This window comes from Podarcis filfolensis (genome assembly GCF_964270895.1).
Source record: "Podarcis filfolensis genome assembly, chromosome: 10".
Taxonomy (NCBI): Eukaryota; Metazoa; Chordata; class Lepidosauria; order Squamata; family Lacertidae; genus Podarcis; species Podarcis filfolensis.
In genome coordinates this window covers 2,491,514-2,514,374 of record NC_139612.1, presented here as the reverse complement: position 1 = coordinate 2,514,374, position 22,861 = coordinate 2,491,514, and the positions used below count along the sequence as shown (strand labels likewise).

At 41.8% G+C, this 22,861-nt stretch overlaps 1 protein-coding gene and 1 long non-coding RNA gene across 3 annotated transcripts in view; one reads left to right on the top strand and one right to left on the bottom strand.

The window, feature by feature from the left end:
• The window catches only part of FRMD4A (FERM domain containing 4A), a 426,455-nt gene that overhangs the window by 38,671 nt on the left and 364,923 nt on the right, over positions 1–22,861 (top strand). The gene's annotated exons all lie outside the window — the stretch shown is intronic.
• Positions 1,915–22,069, bottom strand: LOC310744270. The gene is made up of 4 exons (XR_014539478.1): positions 21,865–22,069; positions 12,249–12,498; positions 9,738–9,871; positions 1,915–3,045 (listed from the first exon to the last, which is right to left on the bottom strand). It is a non-coding gene; the product is annotated as an uncharacterized lncRNA (long non-coding RNA).

Below are 22,861 nucleotides of genomic sequence, written 5' to 3'. Positions count from 1 at the left end.
GCCTGATGAAGAGCTCTGGAGAACTTGAAAGCTTGCACGCTATTTTATAGCATTTTGTTTGGCCTAACAAAGCTATTGGACTGATGTGTATTTTGGAATTTGAGTTTCTTCTTCTTCTTCTTCTTCTCTGGTTGAATATCTTCCTGAGAAATTAGAAGGCACCTCTCACAGCAGCTGGGGTGCTGAAGAGCCATGTCATATGACAAAGTGTGTTCACTGTGACCTTGAATACTATTAGGGATACAAGGTTAACTAATAAATAAATATTTATTAGTATCTGAAGAAGTGTGCATGCACACGAAAGCTTATACCCAGAACAAAATTAGTTGGTCTCTAAGGTGCTACTGGACAATTTTTTTATTTATTAATAAATAAGTAAGTAGTGACCCTACTGCACCATGTGGATAGGAGACCAGTTGTCTTTGTTCCTCCCAGGCACAGATCACAATTTGATGTTGCTACCACAAACAATTGTGTATTTTGGAAATATGATAAACCCTTTAGAAGCCAGGCATACATAAACTTGTTCTGACTGTGGGGTTAATGAGGTTGGGATGATGCTTCTTTCTGAAATGGATTTCTGGCCTCCCTGGAAGTTGAAATGCCCCAGCTATCCAATAGTTGTGTATGTTCTGTTAAACTCCTCTATGGGGAAACAAAAGTTATTTGCTTATGCTCTAGTACCGTATCTTTCGGTGTATAAGACAGGTGTAGTGAATGCAGAGCAGGGACGTGTGATTAATGGCAGCAGCAAGTGGGAGATTGGCAGTGGTGATTAGGTGGGTGATTGGTGGCTGTGGCAAGGCCTACTGGCGATTGGTGGCTGCGGCAAGTGGGCGGGTAGGCTGTTGGTGGCGGTGAGCGGGCAGACAATTGGCAGCTGTGGCAAGGTGTGCAATCGGCAGTGGCTGTGGCAAGCGATTGGCAGTGGCGGGCAGGCGGATGAGCAATTGGCGGAAGTGACCCCACCCCACCCCCAAAAGCTAAACAACTTACCGTATTTTTTGCTCTATAAGACTCACTTTTCCCTCCTAAAAAGTAAGGGGAAATGTGTGTGCGTCTTATGGAGCGAATGCAGGCTGCGCAGCTATCCCAGAAGCCAGAACAGCAAGAGTGATAGCTGCTTTCACTGCACAGCGATCCCTCTTGCTGTTCTGGCTTCTGAGAATCAGAATATTTTTTTTTCTTGTTTTCCTCCTCCAAAAACTAGGTGCGTCTTATGGTCTGGTGCGTCTTATAGAGCGAAAAATACGGGTAATTTCTTAATTTTGGGTTTAAAAAAATAGGGGCCGTCTTATACATGGGGGCATCATATACATGGAAAAATATGGTACTCAACTCCAGCATGAGAAAGACATTTGACAGCTAAGATCACTTTCTGCCATATACTTACAAGCTTGTTTCCCATTGACTTGTTTCAATAATTCCTTTCTTAGGTTGGTTGGCATCTATGAGGTACATTGTTAGCATTGTTGCTAATGATGCTATTAAAGCAATCTGCATACGTGGGTGTCTAATGCCAGCATGTGAGCAAACTTTGGAAGAAGATGCAACCATCCTGGCAAAAAAAGTTGGGCAGTGTAATGGCTACAGCATTAGGTCTCATTTAATTGACTTCAGAGGAGCATAGCTGCAAATACCATGGGCTGGATTGTACAATATGAAGCTATGATAGAATTAGAAACAGATAATTTTGTCTTCTACTGGTGCAGTCTCGGCATGGGGAATTGGTAGCTTCTTTTCGAGAAAAACTTTTTACAAGACTGGCCTCTTCTAAATGTAGATTGTGCCCCTCTAAATGCTGGAACATGGTGCTACTATGCCAAATAGAACCAATACATAATTAGTTTCTTGCTATATTTATCAACCGAAGTTCTATTTTTGTAAATCAATAATAATAACAAAGCACTAAAGCTCATCCCTGTCCCATGGTGGTATTTGCATACCCTTAATGAAAATGCTTGTCTGATGTTTCATGCTGGGTACTGTGTCATGCAAAGTCATTATAATCAAAATCTTTCTAATTTGACTGCTAAATTGTAATTACTATGGTGTGCTATTTCATGCAAATAATGTCATGCAGAGTAAGTGAGTTGCACAAACTATGAGATATCCAGCATTATAGCACAACATTAGTTGCAGCTGTGGTGCTTAAATTGCTGTCCATGGAGGATTTTTCCAGGGCAAAGAGTGCATTGAACTCTACTCCTTTTGCTGCCTCATTTTCAGTCCTGCATAATAGTATCTGACAAACCAGGTGATGTCTTGCAGCACATATATTTATCCCCTCTCCCCACCCAATTCTCTTCACCCATTGCATATAGGTACCCATTGCATATATGCAACACTCATCAGAGTGAATGTTTCATTCAGAAGCCTTTTAACCTGGTTCTAATGTCATGCCTATAGCATACCCAGGGGGTGATCTGCAGGCACCAGAGGATGAGGCCACCATCTTGCTGAAGCTAAGTTGGTCCAGGTCTGGTTGCTGCCTGAAACAGTGACTTCCTGGAAACCACATGCACACATGCACCTTGGGTTCCATGATGGAAAATAAATGGGATATAAATGTAAAATCAACAAATCAGAAAGTGTGATGATCCACATGCGAGGCAGAAAAGAGGACTGCAATATGTAAAGTTTTAAGTGTGGCTGCAATCATATTCTTATGTGTGCTGGTTGGGATACTATTTGTAATGTAGCAGTACCGTTGTGTTAGTGAAAGCGTCACCAGCGATCTCCATCCTGTCTCTAATGGCAAGACAGCATGTCAGGACAAGGGAGTGTTTGCATCACAGAAGATAAAAAACCTGTTTGATCACAGTAGATAGTGGGATGGTTGTGGGGGGTGGGGAATGAGTGTTAGCACGATGTCCCTGTGAAACTACTTTCAATTCTGTAAAAGAGCACTGTCTTGTGATGCTTCCTGGTGACCCAGGAAGTGAAGTTCCACATGAGGGAAGGGCTGTATGTACGGCAGGGAAGGTTCTTTGAGCTCTCTGGTCGTCTGGGCAGCAAGATCTTGTCTCTGAAGTATATAGACACCTTGGAGAAAAGTCATTGGCCAAGGATTAGTAAACAATTCAAGTGGAAGAATGGGGAGAAAACAAAGCAGGGCATCACAGATGGAATTGCATTTTTAGCGTAGCAAGTCTTGAAAGCAAACCGGTAAATTGTGAACCATCAAGGTAACCGCAGCCGAGGGAGGCATTGCAAATCAAATGGGAAAGACAGACTGGGTCAATAAAAATAAACAAGAGGGACAGTTCCCCATGGGGGGGGGCAGACAGAAGTGCCTTTGTTAGTCTTCCAGAAGTCAATCCCTTTCCACTCTTTCCTCTGCAATTAAAGAAAGGAATTGTGCAGTTAAAAGCACAGTCTGGAATAGAGTGGAGTCACAGATTCCTGGAGATGCACATCCTTCACTAAACACCAAAGGGTAAACATAGTGGGAATATTTATCACATGAGAGGCAAAGGGCAATATTATGGCATGTTATTTATTGTGCCTGTTATGTGACTAGAATTCAGGACAGGAAACTGATAGGAATGGTTAAGAAAGGATATAGGGAGACTTCCCTGATGGTTCTGCATGTAAGATTATGCCTTCATTTTATTTAAACAGAGTTCAAGGTTTGGAAGCAGCATTGACATTCTCAAACTGCAGTTTAGGGCCCCCGATGTGGATTTCAGTATGAGGGATGGTCCTCTGAAAGGGATCGGTTTCTGCTGACAGATAAACCATAGCTGGAGATCGTCTCCCTACACAGTTGCCAAACGGCATCATAATTCCCTGTTTGGGAGTACAGATTTTGGTGACTCTTAAATATTTGCCTCCAAATAAGAGGCTGGGTTACTCTCCACAAGTTCATCTGTGACTCAGAGACATCAGTCCCTCCCTCTCCTAGTAACACCCATGCCAGGCATGGTAGGGCTTGTGAGAAGACAAGGAAAAACAGAGACCCTCTTCCTACTGCCACCGCAAAGTAAACGGGTTGAGTGTTTTGGAGGGAAGGATTAGTGCCTATTGCAGTCTCAGTAACATTGGGGTGTGTGGCAGGATCCAGTTTTGCTTGTAATTGGACCTGGAATAAGCAAGGTTATTTTCTGAGTCCATAGTTCTGGTTTTCTGAGCCTAATTGCATCAGCCTTCCCTGATTTGGTGTCCCTCCAGATGTTGCTGGACTCCAACTCTCTATTAGGGGGGGAGGCTGGGGGTGTCCAACAATATCTGGAGGGCACCAGGCTGAAGAAGCCTGAATTGCACACTTAATTATGTATGCCCTATACCTGCTCAGGTGAGTTCAGCTGTTGGTATGGCTGCAACTCCTGTCCAGAGAAAGGGGTGAATGTAGTTCTCTTCCTGCCTCCCTAGCCATTTAAAGAGAACACAGGATATTGCAATCCAGTAAGTCTTTGAAGTTAAGTGCTTATTCAAGCTGAGGAAGAATCCCATCAATGTGTTTGAGGGAATGTATAAATCAACTCTTTCCTCCCTTAGCAGATCCAATGCAATGAGGAGTGCCTAAGTTTACCAATAGAAGGCACATTTTATATGTGTATGGTTTAGGCCTGAAATATGAATCACTCTTCTTTTCTTTTCTTTTCTTTTCTTTTCTTTTCTTTTCTTTTCTTTTTTCTTTAAGACTGTACTTACTAAAACAGGTGGAAGGTAAATTCTCACCCACAAATATGATAACTAGGTGTCTCAAGCAGAAAAAGAGGAAGAGAATCTTTACTTATCTATGGCAATGTGCAAAGTCCTAGCCCTGATTTGGCATGGAATGTGTTTGAGAAACCTAAAAAACAAGTGCTTCAGTCCTCATCTGTGAAATTTTGCAATTCCAAGGAAAAAGCAATCCGTGTGTGGGAGGGTGTGTGCAAAAATGCTCTCGGAAATCCATTGAAAGCTCTTCTTTTTGTTGTTGGTTGGCTTAAATGAAAATCCAGCCAGCTGAAAGGAGGACACTTCCATCTGTGCCTCTCATGCATATTCAAGGATTAGCATGAAAGCATTGAGTTATTTTCAAAAATGGGCCAATTATGTGGATTTTACATGACTGTTAGCTCTGATATTGGATGAACACTTGCCATGGCAACACATGTGATCATAGTTGCTTGGGTTTTGTCAGACTGAAGGAAAGATAAAACAGTGAATCTCTGACCCCCCCCCCCAAAAAAAAGGCTCTGAAAAGAAGATACTTAGGAAAAAATCATGGGGAGGATGAATCTCATTGTCATGGTCAACTCTGCTGTTGACCACGAACCACTTCTGCATGTGCCCCACTGAAAGGTGTCAGAGTTTTGAAAGGGCTTAAGGGTTTGTCCAGGCTGTCACAATTTTGTGTGAGGGATTCCGGCTTCTACAGGAACTTTCAGTTTGTGCAATTAAAGACTCTGTTGCATTAGCACAACAAATCCATTACAAAAAAAGAATTGGGGGTTTTGCGGTTTGGAAAGTGATGTGGAAATGCATTGAAAAGTGTGTGGGAATGAACGAGTGACTAAGGGAAAGCCAAATAAAGACCCCACAAGCAAATCAGAAAGATTGTGCATTGGTGTAGAACTGCCCTGTAAACAAATTAGAACAAATGCTCAGTAAAAATTGGATATAACCTAACCTGCATGTAACCTTTGCGCTAGCAAATCGGGATGAATGCTTAATAAATGGGTCATCTGACCCATTCAGTGGAGCAGTGGATCACATCTCAGTTAGTGTGAGATTCTTGGTGGCAGAGGTTCTCTTTCAGTTTTCTGCCCCAGGCCCGCAAGTTGCTTGAGCCAGCCGTGTGCATTGTCCATAACATGCAGTACGCTGCGTTTGAGGTTTGACAATACCAAGGGCATCTCAGCAAGGATGCGCCTGGATTCCTGGTGCAAGCGTGTAGGCTGCATAATCACGGAGAGGGCTTGTCCCACACCTTTCCTCCTCCCCACCATTCTTGTTCCTTGGAGCATTCCCTATTCTCTGGAGCAGAGATGGATGAACCTGCAGCCCTTCAGATGTGGCTGGTCTCTAACTCTCATCATCTCTGACCAGCCAACATGTTGCCTTGTTGGGAGCTTGGGTTCAACAAGTTCCCCATCTAGAGCCAGCCTGGTCAGTGTCTGCATTTCTGAGGGGGGCTTTGTTTTCTGGAGGGTAGCCTCGGGCTTGGTGGGCGGGTGCGACTGATAGGTCTCAACTCAGGCTCTGCAATGAAGTCAGCAGCACCTTTCCAATAATAACTTTGTGGCTGCAGAGCTCATGTGTTCAACTAATATAAAGTCCTCAGTTTGGAGAGTAGGTAAGTCACACTCTCAAAAAGATCCCCTCCAGGGGCAGATGGGCCTTAATCCTTTGCCACCCGGGAACAGTTAGCAGTGAATCCTTTTAAATTTCACGGAGCAACAAGCTATCTTGCTGCTTGTCAAGTGGCACTTGATTGTGGCAGCTTTTAAGCCATGCAACCCACGTCACAACATAATTCAGTGGCCCCCGCTTTGCAGGTGAAGCTTCAGTCTTAAGCTTCAGTATGTGGGCTTGTTCTTTCCTGATTTACTTCTGCCTCCACTACCCACTTCCTCTGGTTTTGTCCCTCTGTTGTTTTGTTTTTCTTCTTAGCAAAACTTTAAAAAAATGTTTTTATTGCACTGTGATTGAAATGTGGTAGGGCCTCTAGGATTTAAAAATATGTTATCCGAGCTACGTGTGTTTCCCACATCCTCTAGGTGGCCAAAGATACAAAATTATCTCTGATTTAGATGAGACCCACTAGAAAGACAACAGCTAAGTGTTTTGAATGGGTGTTTTGAATGACTTGTTCAAAGCCACTTATAGGGCCTATCATGTTAATCTGTGTGGTCTGCTCAGCTAGTCAGTGGAGTAAATGATTTGGTGAGGAGTCCAAACACAGGAAAAAAATGCTATGAATAAGTCAGAAACTAGATTGTTTTAACAAAAGAAAAGATCTCTATGGGAAATTGTGTTTTAAAATTTCCTGCTCTCTGGCGCCATCTGTTGTTGCATGTTTATAGCTCATTCCAATAGCTGTTTCTTAACTAGTGTAGCTGAGTACATTACTAAGATGCAACAAGAATTTCAGCTGTACACACATGCTGTATTGTATGCAGAAGAGCTAACATCCTATTCCTAGTGAATGCAGTAGTCTCTTGCTTCTGCTGCTTGCAAGTAGGCAGTTAGTTCACACCACAAAGTCTCTTTAGGTTCAGTTGTTTTATTTTCACCCCTCCAAGCAGATGGACCGTCTTGTGCTATAAACAGTCCCTTCCACCAATCTCATTTCCTCTGCTTTTTCTCACTGCCAATTCCAGCTGCTCAGAATGTCACACAATCTTTTCATCTTTCTTCTTCAATCCCAATTAAGTCTGGCAGGCTTTCTAATGCACATAGTTTTTTTTTAAAAAAAATATGCAAATGTAATTTGGATGTTGAAAAATGATAGAAAAAAGGCATTCAAGGAGAGAGAGAGAGAAAGCCCTGACTCCTTAGAAAGACATGTCTCTCTTCCTTGCACCTCCATTCTGGGAGTGCAAACAGTGAAGAAGGGCATCTGAAGGGAAGAGCACAGCCTTTCAGAGAGGGCCCTGAGCATCCTGAGGCAAGAAGGGCCTTCTTTCCCCAGCAGCTAAGGCTGAACATTTCAGGGGTCCATACTGGATTTGTGGGAGATGATTGGCAGATTGCATCATGCTGCTGAGGGAGATGACAAGAGACTCTTATTTTTTAAAAAAAAACTTGGGAAATGCAGCATTCATAGAGATGGGATGACCATCCAGTCAATATGGGCAGCAAGTAACTGCAAGCTGCCTGCCATTTTGACATTTCCACATTTGCTCCAAATACCTTCTGGTTGAATCCTGAACCCTAAATGCCAGTCCAGAGACAAAAGCCTTGAAACATATTTAAGTGACTAACACACAAGTGTGCTTGCAGGTCTTAATTCTGTGACACACGGAAGACAGAAACTGCTTCAGTGAATGGCATTTTATTATGCCTTTCAAATCTTTTAGCTTCTTCCAGGGAAGATGCCGTGGGGGCGAAACCTCAGAGAGACAATTTTCAACTGGCCAACCCTTCATGAGCAAAATAGATCACTGTGAAGGGGCTCAATGGGGGGGGGTTGTTTGCAAGGCGGCCTCTGAGCGAAAGGTTTTTACAGCTGTTCACGGCAACCATCTCTTGTTGTGCCATTAGGACTCTGGATCGAGTAACTGCTTTCTATGGAAACGCCAATTGTGAGGGCAACTCTAGGGATAAGATGAGAAATTAATCCCGTAAAAAGAGTCAGAGAAAGGCAGGAATGCAAAAGCAATTTTGTCTCCAACAATGCAGATCCATCTAAGGATGTGAAAATGGCAATGATTAGCAATGATGATGGGCCTGAGCCAGACGCTGGGATGACATTTTAATATAGCAGGTGACCTTGTCAGGGATGGATGATGCACAAAGCATAATAATCTCAAATAGACATTCATCTAGAAGAGAAACACTGTTTTGTATGTTTGAAACAAACTAGCATATTTAGACAAGGCCAAGCAATTACAGAATTTCTAGTTGCCAACATCCCCCCTCCCCCCAGAACAAGTTTTGGTCTATGTCATCTAGCTATATGGGATTATTTATTTTCCCTCAAACACAACACCTGGCACCCACAATGCCTTGGTTCTTTTATCTGCTGTTTCCAAGCAAGGTTAAAACTCATTGGACATATTTTGAGTAGCAGGGTTCTGCATAAAAGTGGGGATTTTAGCAGGATCCAGCAGCACTTCAGTGGATGCAATATTACCAATCCTTTAAGTAAAGGATTGCTAGTTTTCTCCCTGCATTTTCTACTCCTTTTGCACTACATGATGGCTATGCAGCTTTAGGGTTGCACAAATGGTCCTTTATGAGTATGCATGTTAAAGAGTTGAGATGGGAATGAAGATGGTTTGTCGCAGCTGGTTTCAAATATTCTGAGAATACAAGTGGACTAGTGCAAAAAATGTTCAATTTTTTTTGAGAGAGACTGCAGGAAATCTACAAAATGCTGAAATGTTTCCAGTGACAGGGTAGATATACGGAGTTTGGAATACTGCCCTTGCAGAGTTTTAATGCAACATAGTAGGGTGGCCAGGGCATTAATACTCAGGGAGGAAGTACAATTTGGTTTCTTGACATTTGTGAATAGGACTTTACCATCAACCCTCGCCCCTCATAACATGCATAACTCTTTGGAAGGGTAGGATGCATAGTAGGCAGATTGTAGAATTATAATATGCGCATAACAATATTCGGGTAGCTGTGGTCACATACATAAACAATTTCTTCTGGCCCTTCCCGATTTGAGCATTCAACACAGGTGATAATAATCATGTCAGGCAGGTGACTGTCAACTCTTTGAGGCGGTCTTCATGAGTTTGCATTTGATAGGCTGTTTCCCCGCAGACATTCTCCCCAGCATGTGGGCAGCATTAGATGGGGCCCCGTGCAGGATGCAGGAGCCCTTTCCAAACAAACAGGTGCCACCCACTGCCCTGCCGCAGGTACTTATCAAGATGCATCTTGAGTGCCCAAATAGGACTTTGGTGCACTTATGAATTGGGATTATTAAACCACAAAAATTCGCATTGAAATGTTGCAGGATGTATACCTGCACAGATGGTTAATTTTGAAAAACTAATATGGAAATGAGTTACCCAGTATGAGAATTATTCTCCTTCCCCCTCTGTTTACAGCAGCGAAAGAGAACTCACCAGATGCAGCTGGGTCTGTCCTGGTGTCCAAACACGAGTGTGCCTGGACTGTGCCAATGCAGTCGGAGGAAGTGCTGTGGGCACAGCTTCTTCTTATGTATTAGCTGCAGGATCTGATTCACTCTGCAGCTTCCCTGTACACCAAGTTGAACCACAATTAGGATTTACTAGGCTGCCTGGAGAAACAGCACCTAAAATGCCTGTGTTAATATTTACAAACACTAACAGTTGTGTATAGTAAAACAAAAGCAAAATGTGAGGCATCACTACTGGAGAAGGAAACTCTGACACGTCTGTTGGAGCACAGATCATTTTTCTACAGAGACATGACAGAAATGCCATCTCTTAAGTCTCTTAAGCATAAGCGCTTGTTCTGCTGGGAACTGTCAGTCCTGACATGTTGGGTGAATTGAAATATCTCTCTGGTTCCTATATCAGCTTTCTATTAATTTGGAGGGTCTGTTATTTTTAAACTGACATTAAAAAAATGTTAATCAGAATAGTGATTCTCTTCAGTGGCACACTAACCATTTCTTGGAAATTGTACAGTAGGATGCTCATTCCAGCCAGGAATGCAGGGATGCCTCCAACTCAGAGTAGACCCACTGAAATTAATGGACCTAAGTTAGTTATGTCTATTAATTTCAATAGCTCTACTCTGAATATGACTAACACTGGATGCAACCCACAGCTTTTAAACCTTCAATAATCACCAACAGAAAAAATACTCCAAAATTCAACCAGTCAGTGTCCTTAAAATTTAAACAAGTGTGAAGTAGAAGAGAGAAGCTGTACAAAGTTTCAGGAGCTTTGGGCACATTGAAGTGGCTGTTTGGAAGAGGGCTTTGTGCTCCCGTCTTGCTCATGCGCGTCCCAAGGGATCTGGCTGGCCGTGGTGAGAACAGGATGTTACACCAGATGACGGACCTTTGGCCTCATCCAGAAGGGCTTTTCATACAGGCTTAAGCCAAAGTTAAGCATTTTGAGATTTCAAAAAAAGAAAACAAACGCTAACACTATTCTAGGCTGCATCAACAGAAGTCTAGTGTCCAGATCAAGGGAAGTAATAGACCCATTCTATTCTGCCTTAGTCAGACCACACCTGGAATACTACGTCCAATTCTGGGCGCCACAATTTAAGAAGGAAGTTGGCAAGCTGGAAGGTGTGCAGAGGAAAGCAACCAAGATGATCAAGGGTCTGGAAACCAAGCCTTCTGAGGAATGCTTGCAGGAGCTGGGTATGTTAAGCCTGGGAAAGAGGAGACGAGAGGAGATATGACGGCCATCTCCAAATATCTCAAGGGTTGACACATGGAAGGTGAAGCAAGCTTGTTTTTCCTGCTCTGGAGGGTAGGACTCGAACCAATGGCTTCAAGTTACAAGAAGGGAGATTCCAACTAAAAACTTTTTGACAGTAAGAGCTGTTTGACAGTGGAACGGTCTCTCACAGGAGGTTGTTGACTCTTCTTCCTTGGAGGTTTTTAAGCAGAGGTTGGATGGCCATCTGTCAGGGATGCTTGAGCTGAGATTCCTGCATTACAGGGGCTTGGACTAGATCATGCTTAGCATCCCTTCCAACTCTACAATTCTACGATTCTAACATTGCTACAATCAACTGCAATACCTTTGGGATTTAATTAGCATTGTTAATATGTATTGTTCAAAGTATTTGTTTTGTTGCTTGACATCTTGAAGGGTGAAAACATAGACTATGTGTACATCAAATGTGAACCAAAACTACTTTTCTTTTATCCTGTGGCTAGAGAGTTCTCTTCCTGTCTTTGCGGCATCTCAGAGATCCAATTCAGAGATGCTTATGCTGTATTGAGAGTCGTCATTATTGAAAAGATACAAAAGAGGGCACAGAAAGGTAGATTCTTTTAAAGGCCTTTTTGAAACTGTTGTGTTTCAGGGAAACACATCGTACAATTTTCAGAAAGTGATTTTTTTCAGCTTCAGTTTCATGACCTCCTGTAATACATGCCGAGCTGCACTGTGGGTAAGTCATCAGAAATTGCTTACTGTCAGTTACATGGCAGAAGAAAAGTCACCTTGTATCAGATGTTCCCTTCTTTCAGGGAGCCTAGTGGCCAGCATGTTAGGAATCTAACTGAGAACATAATAGCCGTGTCTCACCAAAGCTATAACTAGAGGAATTGCATTTAATTTGAAATAGATATCAACAACGGTAAGAGTAGCGTCCTTGACACTGGAATCTAAAAAACACCAAAATAACCAGTTTTTTAGCCCATGATAGCTGGATTATTTAGCAGCGTAAAATATAGCAGGGCCCAGACTCACCCTGGACTGCTAAAAGAGGCTCCCACTAGTACATCAATTGTGTGCTTGCAGTGGTGTATAAAGCTCTGTTGCCTTACACCTGGTGTGTGTGTGGAGCACATAGTGATGTGGAAGGAGCCGGGCAGTTAAGTGACCACCACCTCATGTCTGGGGCTTCTCTGCACTGGCCCTGCATTAATACGGACAGGACCAGCTTATATATGGTAATACCTTCCTTTGGGACTTCGGGATGGCTCGCAACAAACCACTGTAAAGTCCATTCTGATTTGGGGGTAGGAAAATTTCTTCTTGGGTGTTTTATCCAATTTGCTGCATGAAGCAGATGGGAACAGCAATCTTCTTTGTGTAGTACAAATGTTTGTCTCGGTTTACACAGAAAGTTAGATCCTGAATGATCTAGCTCTACAGCCACTTCCTCTTTCTCTTGGTCTGCACTGAAGGCACTTTTTACTTTGTAGCCCTAGAAAAGAAGAAGATGGAAGGAGTCAACAGAAGAAAAGGGAGGGGAGGGAAATGGGACACTTTCATCATGAATTTTGATCCTGGATGAACCAGTCAGTGCATCACTTCTTCAGGACCGCAGTGTGTCTCAGTAATTTCCCAGGCATGCGCTGGGGACTGCTAATATGCCATTGAGACAACTGCTGGTGTGCTGCTCTGTTGTATAATTAAAAGTGGTTGAAAGTCTAAAGCCAATAATAATAATACCCCACCCAACTGACTGGATTCCCCCAGCTTCCTGCTTCTCTTTGTGTATTGCTGCTCCAGACTCACCCCCCCCCCCCCGCTCTCCACTGAGGTTGGTGATTGTGCCATCACAGGTCCTTGAATGGTTCAGATGCAGAGATGGAGAGGAATTGCCTGTGTCCAGAGAAGGTTTTCCTTTGTGCTCAGATCAACACCTCCTTTGAGAGCAGGGAACCTTTACCTGTATACACTCTTACACCAGTGTGCCTCCAAATTAAATTTTAAAAAAGCATGTGCTGCCTCCACCAGAATGTTGCGTGCTGCTGCGTTATCTTCTAGGATCAGTTAGAATTTTTTAGCACCCATTTGGACTCAGTCACCTGAGAACTGCCAGGTTTTTAATAACACCTTTCAGCTTAAAATGTGTGGTCTGCAGGTGTTCAGGATGTGACAGAGAAAGCAGGAAAGAGCTCTTTTAAAAATCCAAGGTTTCATTCTAGTCAAACGTACCTTTTTCATTACGCATGGGGGGGGGGAGCAAAGCATAAACTGATTTAAGCATCATTTGTGAAAAGAGACGAAGCATTCAGTCAGCTAAATAGTTGCACTGAAAATTCCAGGCACATAAAAATCAATACAGAAAAAATCCCAAAATGCACATGACTTGTAAATGAAACCCATTTAATTATGGAAAATCATTGGCAAGGATAAGCACATCTTGGGAAGTGACTTTCTTATTAAGTGGCTTTGGTGATCTTTATTACTTTGCTTGGATTAGCAAATTTAGATCAGATAATGAGACTTTTAGTCTCTCTGGTTTTCTTCTTAGGCTAACACTTGTTAGCCTAATTTTTCAATTAACTTTCTGCAGTAACTAGATCGTAAGATGTGGCTATATCAGCACATTCTTAGATCTGATTGCAAATCAGCATTCATTTGCAAACAAGGTATTAATCATGGTTGCATGTGGCTAATGGTCCAAGCAGTTTTGCTTTTAAAAATATATAAATCTTATTTTAGCCAACTTCACTGGCTTTTACTTTTCTTAGCTTTGTGATAGGAATTTTATGGTCTTAGATATATGGCAATGTTCATAACTGCACATACATAGATCAACACAGGAAGGCCAACCTGGAACCATTTTGATTCCTAAACTGACCAAATGTTTTCTCTGCAAGGTCAAACTGGAAAAGTCTCCCCATTGTCTCTTTCCTCACAAATCCTGTCTTAAGGACACATTTAAGATATGAATAGGGTGTGAGCCTGTGACCTGGCCCAGGAAATAAGTATTTTATCACTACAGAAGAATGGCCAGGCTACCAGGCTAATCAAGTAACCTGCCAGACAGGAGATAAACAAGGACAAGAGAAAAACAACATTTAAATTTCTGTGATGTAGGTGGGATGTATCTGAGGGGTGGTCTTAGGTTACACCCCTACTGTGATGTATGCATAATGTTTCTGGGGGTGGTCTTGATCTAGAGGATGGGAATTTCAAAAGTCTTTATACATAAAACTCCAAGAAATGTTGTCAAAGGCTTTCTCCGCATCTATAAAGATTAAAACTGCTTTGGTGTTTATATTCACTTGCAACTTCTCCAAGATGTTAATTATGTTCCTTGTATTGTCCGACAAGTGTCTACCCGGGAGAAAGCCCGCTTGGTCCTTATGAATCTCTTCCAATAGTACTTTCTTTAATCTATTTGCCAAAATGTCCGCAAATATTTTGTAATCCACATTAAGAAGGGATATGGGGCGGTAGTTCTTAAGTTGCGTCTTTTCAGACTCAGTTTTTGGTATAAGTGTAATATAAGCTTCCTGCCACGACTCCGGCGCCTTTTTCCCCTCTAGTATCTCATTGCATACCTCCATTAGTGGTCGAATTAACCAATCTTTCAAAACTCTATAGTATTTGGAGGTTAAGCCGTCTGGTCCTGGAGATTTGCCCAACTGCATGTTCCGAATGGCACCCTCCACTTCCTGTTCTGTAATTTTGTCACTCAACATTATCCTCTTTTCTTGAGAGATTTTTTGTAATCCGTTTTTCCTCAGAAATTGGTCTAATTCGACCTCTTTCTGTGGCCCTTGTGTATAAAGTTGTTTGAAAAATCTCTGGAAGCAGTTTCTAATTTCCAATGGGTTCTGTATAATCTTTCCATTTACTTCCAAATTTGTTATGGTGTTTAGTTTCTGTCTTTTCTTCATCTGCCATGCAAGCAGTTTCCCACATTTGTTAGCCGATTCAAAAGACTTTTGTCTCATCTGTTTGATTTTCCATTCCACTTCCTGATTTATCATTCTCATATATTGTACTTGATATAACTTAATTTCTCTCAGAATCTCTTGGGATTTTGGTTTCGCTCTTAATCTTTTCTCTCCTTCTTTTATTTTTTCCAAAATTTTATCTTTTTTCTCATTTTGAGTTCTCTTCTTTATTGCATTCTGTTGAATCAAAAACCCTCGCATGACCGCTTTGCTTGCGTCCCAGACTGTTCTTTTTTCCACCGTAGTGTTTAAATTTATCTCAAAGTAGTCTCTCAATGTTTTTTGGGCCTTCTTAATCACCTCCTGGTTTCTAAACAGGGCGTCATTCATCCTCCATCTGAAGGAGCCGATTGGCATTAGTTTCATCTCCATCTTTATTGCATTGTGGTCGGAGCAAGTTTTGGGGCAGATTTCCACTTTTCGAATCTTGGGTGCCAGTCCTCTAGTTATCCATATTTGATCAATTCTTGTCCATGTCATATTGGCTTCAGAGAAGAATGTTCCCTCTCTTCCAAGGGGGTTCTTAGTTCTCCAAGTGTCAATCAAATCCATATTGTCAGTCAATTCAAAGAAAGTTTTAGGTAGTCTTCCATCTTTAGTTACCACCTGTCTTTGTGACTTATCCATGTTAGTAGATACCACTCCATTCATATCTCCCATCAAAATAATGTTATAGTCCATATAGTCCAACAATGTCTCGTGCAATTTCTTAAAAAATTCAGATTTCCCCTCATTTGGTGCATATACTCCTAAAATCAAATATTTTTCACCTTGTAGTTGAATCTCAATTGCAATAAACCTTCCTTGTTCATCTTTAAAAACAAATTTCGGTGATAGGCTCTCTTTAGCGTATATAACAACTCCTCTCTTTTTAACTTTGTCCGATGAAATAAATTCTTGACCCAGTCTTTTATTAATGAGAACTTTCCTGTGGAGCCTTACCACATGAGTTTCCTGCAAACAAATTAGATCCAATTGGTCCTTTTTCAATATATGAAATACTTTCCTCCTCTTCTCCGGCGAGTTAAAACCGTGAATGTTCCAGCTTAATAATTGCAGAGACATGGTGTGTTTATTTTAATTTCCTCCAGCCGCTCCCAAGAGCTCGTCAAGTTCTTGCAGTGGTATCTTCTTTTTTGATTTGTCAAATTCCAAAGGTGGTGGTGCTATGCCAGCTCCTGGTCTCAAGGCTTTTGGCAGATCTGTCGCTTCCTTTTGTAGATCTTCTTCAAAATCTCTCAGAAATTTTTCCTTATCTTCCACTGATCTGATTCTGAACTTTTTCCCCTTAAATGTAAAGGACAGTCCCTGGGGGAACTCCCATCTGAAAACAATAGTATTCTTTCTCAACAAGGCCACCAAGTCTCCGTAGTTAGTTCTCAAATCCAAAAGGTGTTTCGGAATATCTTTAAAGATCTCCGCTCTGGTCTCATTAATCTCTAGGGTCTTCTGGAAGTGAGCACTCAATATTTTGTCTCGTTCCTCTTTCGATCGGAGGGTCACCAAACAGTCTCTCACCCTGTTTTTCCTCCCTCCTCTTCCCAGTCTGAAGGCGCTCACTATCTTAAAATCTTTATCCAGCTCCAAGTTCCAGAATTTCTGAAATTCCTGTGAAAGATAGTCATTCAAATTATCTCTCTCAAGTTCTGGCACCGCCCTGATCCTCAGGTTTGTCTGTCTCTCTCTCAATTCAACCATAGACAATAAGGCCTGGTGGTCCCCAATCTGTTTACGTATTGGTTTGATTTCTTCCTCCACAGCCACAGCTTTTTCTTTTGCCTCCTCGGCTATTTTCCTAGTAGTCGCAGATTCCTCCAACCGTTTTTCTATAGCTTTGGTATTTGAATTAATACTGGCTGTGTTCCCTTTAATTTCAGCTGACTGATCTGAGACCTGTTTACTTAGGCCTTCCAATTTTTCGTAAATTTTATTCAACACAGATGTAAATTCCCCTTCTGAGGCCATTCCTTTTGGCTCAATTTGCCCTGGGTCTTCCTCCTGAGTCACAGGGAGGCCAGGCACAGATGCCCTACGTTGCTGGGAGATTGAAGTAGATTGTTGGACTTTGACCTTGGATCTTGTTGCTCTTTGTTCAGTCATTCCCCTTTATCTTCAGTCAAGGTCAATTCCCACAGGCAAGCCTTGTAGTGGAAAGTCCCCAAAGTTGACAGTGGAAAATTCCTCCAGTCAGGTATTAACTTCAATAGTCCTCTAGGGGGATACAGTGGCTGCCATAAAATTCTCAATAGCCAGACAAACAAATCTTTTTGTAGCTTTCCGTATCCCCTCTTTAATTGAAACTAAGTATTCAGATCAGTAAAACTCAGAAATGTATCTTCTTGCAGAGTTAGATCAAATATTTACTGTATCCACAGTCAATGCGAGCTCAAATGTAGCAAACCTCATTAATCTGACAGACCGTTCCCATGAGAGTTCAAATAAAAAGTCTTTTTAAATTCCCAGAAGATCCCCAGAAGAAATACAGTCACTTTCTCAACTTCCCCTGCAGGGGAGTTCTCTCTTTTGGTGCTTAGAGTTAAAGTTGAACGATCCACATTAAAGTAATAGCACAGAAAGGTCTTTGCTTTGATCTTTTACAAAGCGGAAAGGCGGACTTCCTGTTTACACCTTTCCGCTTCGGAGCCCAAATTCAGTCCTTTTTGTTCTCAAATCCAAATTTCTTAAGTCCCCCTACTCACGGGTGTTCTCTTTTAGAGCCGAATTTCACAGGAAAAAGGTCAGCGCTCTCCGGCAACAGCTACGCGGCTTCGCTCTGTAGACGCAGCAATCGACCCGTAGCACCGCGCCGCTCCCGCTGCACACCGGAACCCCTTTCGGGGCTCCCTCGCAAAAACGGGGGGCGCAAAAGGTGCCTGCTGGGTCCCACGCTCGCAGGCTCTTTCTGCCTGCGATTTCAGATCGGGTCCCCGCTTCGCCGTAGCGGAACAGACCCACTTTCTACAGGGCTTCTCCTCCTACTCAGAAGGAGACCGCCATTGCCGTTGGCGCCGCCTCACAAATCCTGTCTTAAGGACACATTTAAGATATGAATAGGGTGTGAGCCTGTGACCTGGCCCAGGAAATAAGTATTTTATCACGACAGAAGAATGGCCAGGCTACCAGGCTAATCAAGTAACCTGCCAGACAGGAGATAAACAAGGACAAGAGAAAAACAACATTTAAATTTCTGTGATGTAGGTGGGATGTATCTGAGGGGTGGTCTTAGGTTACACCCCTACTGTGATGTATGCATAATGTTTCTGGGGGTGGTCTTGATCTAGAGGATGGGAATTTCAAAAGTCTTTATAAACCCTTGCACAGCATTTTTGTGGCTTCTCCGCCTTTCCTGCGAGTGAGGGGAGCACCCTGTTGCAACAGATCAATAAAGATCAAGCTTACTAGCTGCTTTGCTTCTCAATATTCTCTGGTTGGCCTCTGTTATTCTCTCCTACCAATAGGGAACCTATGTAAGGACTCTATATGGGCTCTTGGATACCCCATAAGGGAAAAGGGCATATTTTTTATTTTACAACAGCTTCGTTGCTAAGCAATGTGTCAGTTTCAACAAAATGTGTATGCTTAAGACCTATTAAGGTTTATTAAATTTGTATATCTCTCTCCACTAAAAACTCCTGAAGAGATTAACAATTAAGTATAAATAACAACAATTAAATGACAAAAATATATTAAAAGCAGATTTATCAATATAATATAATTGGTGCCCAGGAAAACAAAACCAGCTTTGTCTGGTGCCAAAATGAGTGCAAAGTTGTCACCAGTGTATGTTCATCTGTTGGGGGGAGGGGCGAGAGAAGGGATTTCTAATAGATGCCTGAAAGAATGGATAATACAACCATTAAAGGAAGTTTGTAATGAAATTTTGGAAGGGAAAAAAGCACCACAGTCGTGGAAGGAAGCCTACATTACACTTATACCGAAAATAGAGTCTGAGAAGACACAGCTTAAGAATTACCGCCCCATATCTCTGCTCAATGTGGATTACAAAATTTTTGCAGATATTTTAGCTAAAAGATTAAAAAAAGTACTAGCAGAAGAGATACATAAAGATCAAGCAGGCTTTCTCCCGGGCAGACACTTGTCTGATAATACGAGAAATATAATTAATATTTTAGAAAAACTACAAGTGAATATTAATACCAAAGCAGTTTTGATTTTTGTGGACGCGGAGAAAGCTTTTGACAATATTTCCTGGAGTTTCATGAAGAAGAACCTACAGGGGATGGGGGTTGGTCAAGGTTTTGGAAATGGTATAGGTGCAATATATTCAGAACAAAAGGCTAAATTAATTGTCAATAATGTAGTGCTTTTTATATCGGTCCTGGAGGTCCTTTTAAATATGATTAGAAGGGATCAATTGGTTAAAGGAATACAAGTCGGAGCTAAACAGTACAAATTAAAAGCATTTGCTGATAACCTAGTATTGACATTACAGGAGCCAGAATCTAGTACTAAAAGAGTATTGGAACTGATCCAAGAATTTGGTCAGGTTGCGGGTTTTAAGTTGAACAAGATAAAAACTAAGGTTTTGGAGAAAAATCTAACAGAGATTGAGAGAGAGAGGTTTCAGAAGGAGACAGGATTAACATTGGTTAAGAAAGTGAAATACCTGGGGGTTAATATGACTGCTAAGAATGTGAATTTATTTAAAGATAACTATGAAAAATGTTGGATGGAAGTGAAAAAGGACCTAGAAATCTGGTCAAATCTGAAGCTTTCATTGCTAGGCCGTATCGCTGTGATAAAAATGAACGTATTGCCAAGAATGTTGTTTTTGTTTCAAACACTGCAAATTTTGGATAAGATGGACTGTTTCAAGAAGTGGCAGAGAGATATTTCTAGATTCGTCTGGCAGGGCAAGAAACCCAGAATAAAATTTAAAATACTAACTGATGCAAAAGAAAGAGGTGGATTTGCCCTGCCAGACCTTAAACTTTACTATGAATCAGCCGCATTTTGCTGGCTGAGAGAATGGCTGCTTCTTGAAAACACAGACATTTTGGACTTAGAAGGTTTCAACAATGTATTTGGGTGGCATGCATATTTGTGGTATGATAAAGTCAAAGCACATAAAGCATCTAAAAACCATATTGTCAGGAAAGCACTGTTTAATGTTTGGACAAGATATAAAGACTTACTTGAAAATAAAACCCCAAGGTGGTTGTCACCGATGGAAGCGAAGGCTCAGAAAAAGCTCAGTATGGAGGCCAAATGGCCGAAATATTGGGAAATTTTGGAACAAGAGGGAGACAAATTGAAATTGCAGAGCTTTGAGAAACTAAAAGACAAAGTGCGAGATTGGCTTCATTATTATCAAATAATGGAGGCTTACAATTTGGACAAGAAAATTGGCTTCCAGGTGGAAAAATCAAAATTGGAAACAGAACTGTTAGATTCCAAAACTAAGATTTTATCAAGAATGTATAATTTGCTGTTGAAATGGAACACTCAGGATGAAACGGTGAAATCTGCTATGATTAAATGGGCACAAGATGTTGGACATAACATCATGTTGGCTGACTGGGAACAGTTATGGACCACAGGTATGAAATTTACGGCATGTAATGCCTTAAGAGAAAATATTATGAAAATGATATACAGGTGGTACATGACCCCAATCAAGCTTGCAAAAATCTATCATTTGCCTGATAACAAATGTTGGAAATGTAAAGAGATTGATGGTACATTCTTTCACCTTTGGTGGACGTGCCCAAGGATTAAGGCTTTCTGGGAGATGATCTATAATGAAATGAAGAAGGTATTTAAATATACCTTTTTGAAGAAACCAGAGGCCTTTCTCCTGGGCATGGTCGGCCAATTGGTGCTAAAGAAGGACAGAACTTTCTTTATGTACGCTACAGCAGCAGCAAGAATACTCATCGCAAAGTATTGGAAGACACAAGATTTACCCACCAAGGAAGAATGGCAGATGAAGGTGATGGATTACATGGAATTGGCGGAAATGACTGGCAGAATCCGAGACCAGGGAGAAGAATCGGTAGAAGAAGGTTGGAAGAAATTTAAAGACTATTTACAGAAACATTGCAAAATTAAGGAATGTTAGAAGGATGCTGGAATGAAGTTATGTGGTTTTAGCAGTAATGTTATAAAGGAGTATGTAAAAATGGTTGTTAACAGGTGAGAATGTAAAGTCACAACATATTAAGATAAATGATTAAGATAAAAACAAAGATGGAAAGGATTTGCTGAATTAACTAATTGAACTAGAATACAAAAAAGGGAGGTGTGAGGAAGTCAAGGAAACAAGTAAATGAAAGATAAGCTATGGAAAAATTGATTTGTTTTAAATTTTTTATTTTTCAGTTTTTTGTAATTTTTTGTTTTATTATTTCTTTTTCTTATGTTTGTAATTTCTTGAAATGTTAATAAATATTATTATAAAAAAGAGAGAGAGAGAAGGGATTTCTAACAGAAATCCAACAGGTTCAGCAGAAACCATTATTGATGCCACTGATGCCATTGTGGGCCGTCATTGGAATGAGCTCTGTTTGGGATAGGACAGGTAAGAAATCACCATCGTCTCCTGATGAACAGCCAGTCACTCAAAACACACTGGGATGGACAGGACTAGTATTAATGCCTCTGTCTCTTGTTGTGTCTGTTGAACTTTTGTGTCGACTTCCCCCCGGCCCTTTTGGGGTCTTTCCTTTATGCACATGCACTGAATAGATGCTGGTTTGTGGGGAGTGGGCAGGGTGGGGCAGGCAGAAGACGGAATAAATTTCAAAAGGGGGTCAGCCCAAAAAATATTTGAGAAACATTCATTTATCAGTTGGATTGTAACCTTTCTTCTAACGTGCGCCCCCCGCTGCCCCTGCTGCCCTGCCCACACTTGCCAGCTATTGAAAGCAAAGGTGTTCTCCTTTGGTCTTCTGGAGCCACACCAAGAAGAAATAATAATAAAACCTCATAAATTTATGAATGAAAAGCATAGTGCAAAGGAAAAGCAACATTAATATTCTACAGGCTCCATATGCTAAAAATAAAATGATACATTGCAGTGAGTGATTAGCATGTCTCCCTCCACCACTCTTAGATCTTTGTACAATGCCAGCGACAGTCAGATTGCCTGGACGTCTCCATGGCAACCCCTTGATGCTTCCTTTTGTTCAGCTGATAATCTGCCCAGTCACATGATCGCCAAGCAGCATGCAGATGAAATGGAGCCCAGCAGCAGCAGCAGCAGCAGCCCATTGTATTATCCTCATTAAGAAACCTTGGGAATGTGTGGGGCTGTGGGAGGGGGCGAAGGAGGCCCAGGTGGTTCCCAGCCAGAGCCGGCCGCAGAGCCACCCCCCTTGCTTGTTCGGAAGATTGTTATGCACTTGAACTTGCTCCCCACCATCACAGACATTCCAGTGACCGCAAGGACTGGCGCTGCTCAAAGGTCTTTTCTCAATAGACTTTCAAAACCCTCATTTGTACTGTGTGCGTGCTCTAGTATGCCTGCTGGATGTGCCTGGCCTTCCACAGAATCAGAAAACAGAAATTGTGAGGGCGAAGCAGGGCTGGGGCTCTGGCTCCGTGCGAAGCTGCCTGAGGTTTAAGATGGAGATCTTTTCTCAAGTTCTCCCACCTTCTCCAGTGGGAAGAACCTTTCCTTCAGTGACACATCAGTTTTGTGGAATACTTTTCCCAGAAAGGTTTTATGGCTCCAGGTTCCAACCCTTTCAAAATGTTTTTATTTACAGTGGTACCTCTAGTTGCAGACTTGATCCATTCTGGGGTGTCGTTCACATCCCGAAAAGTCTGCAACTAGAGTGGTGCTTGATAGAGCGCTTCTGCGCATGCATGAAGCACGCAGAACGCTTCTGCACACACATGCGGGACAAA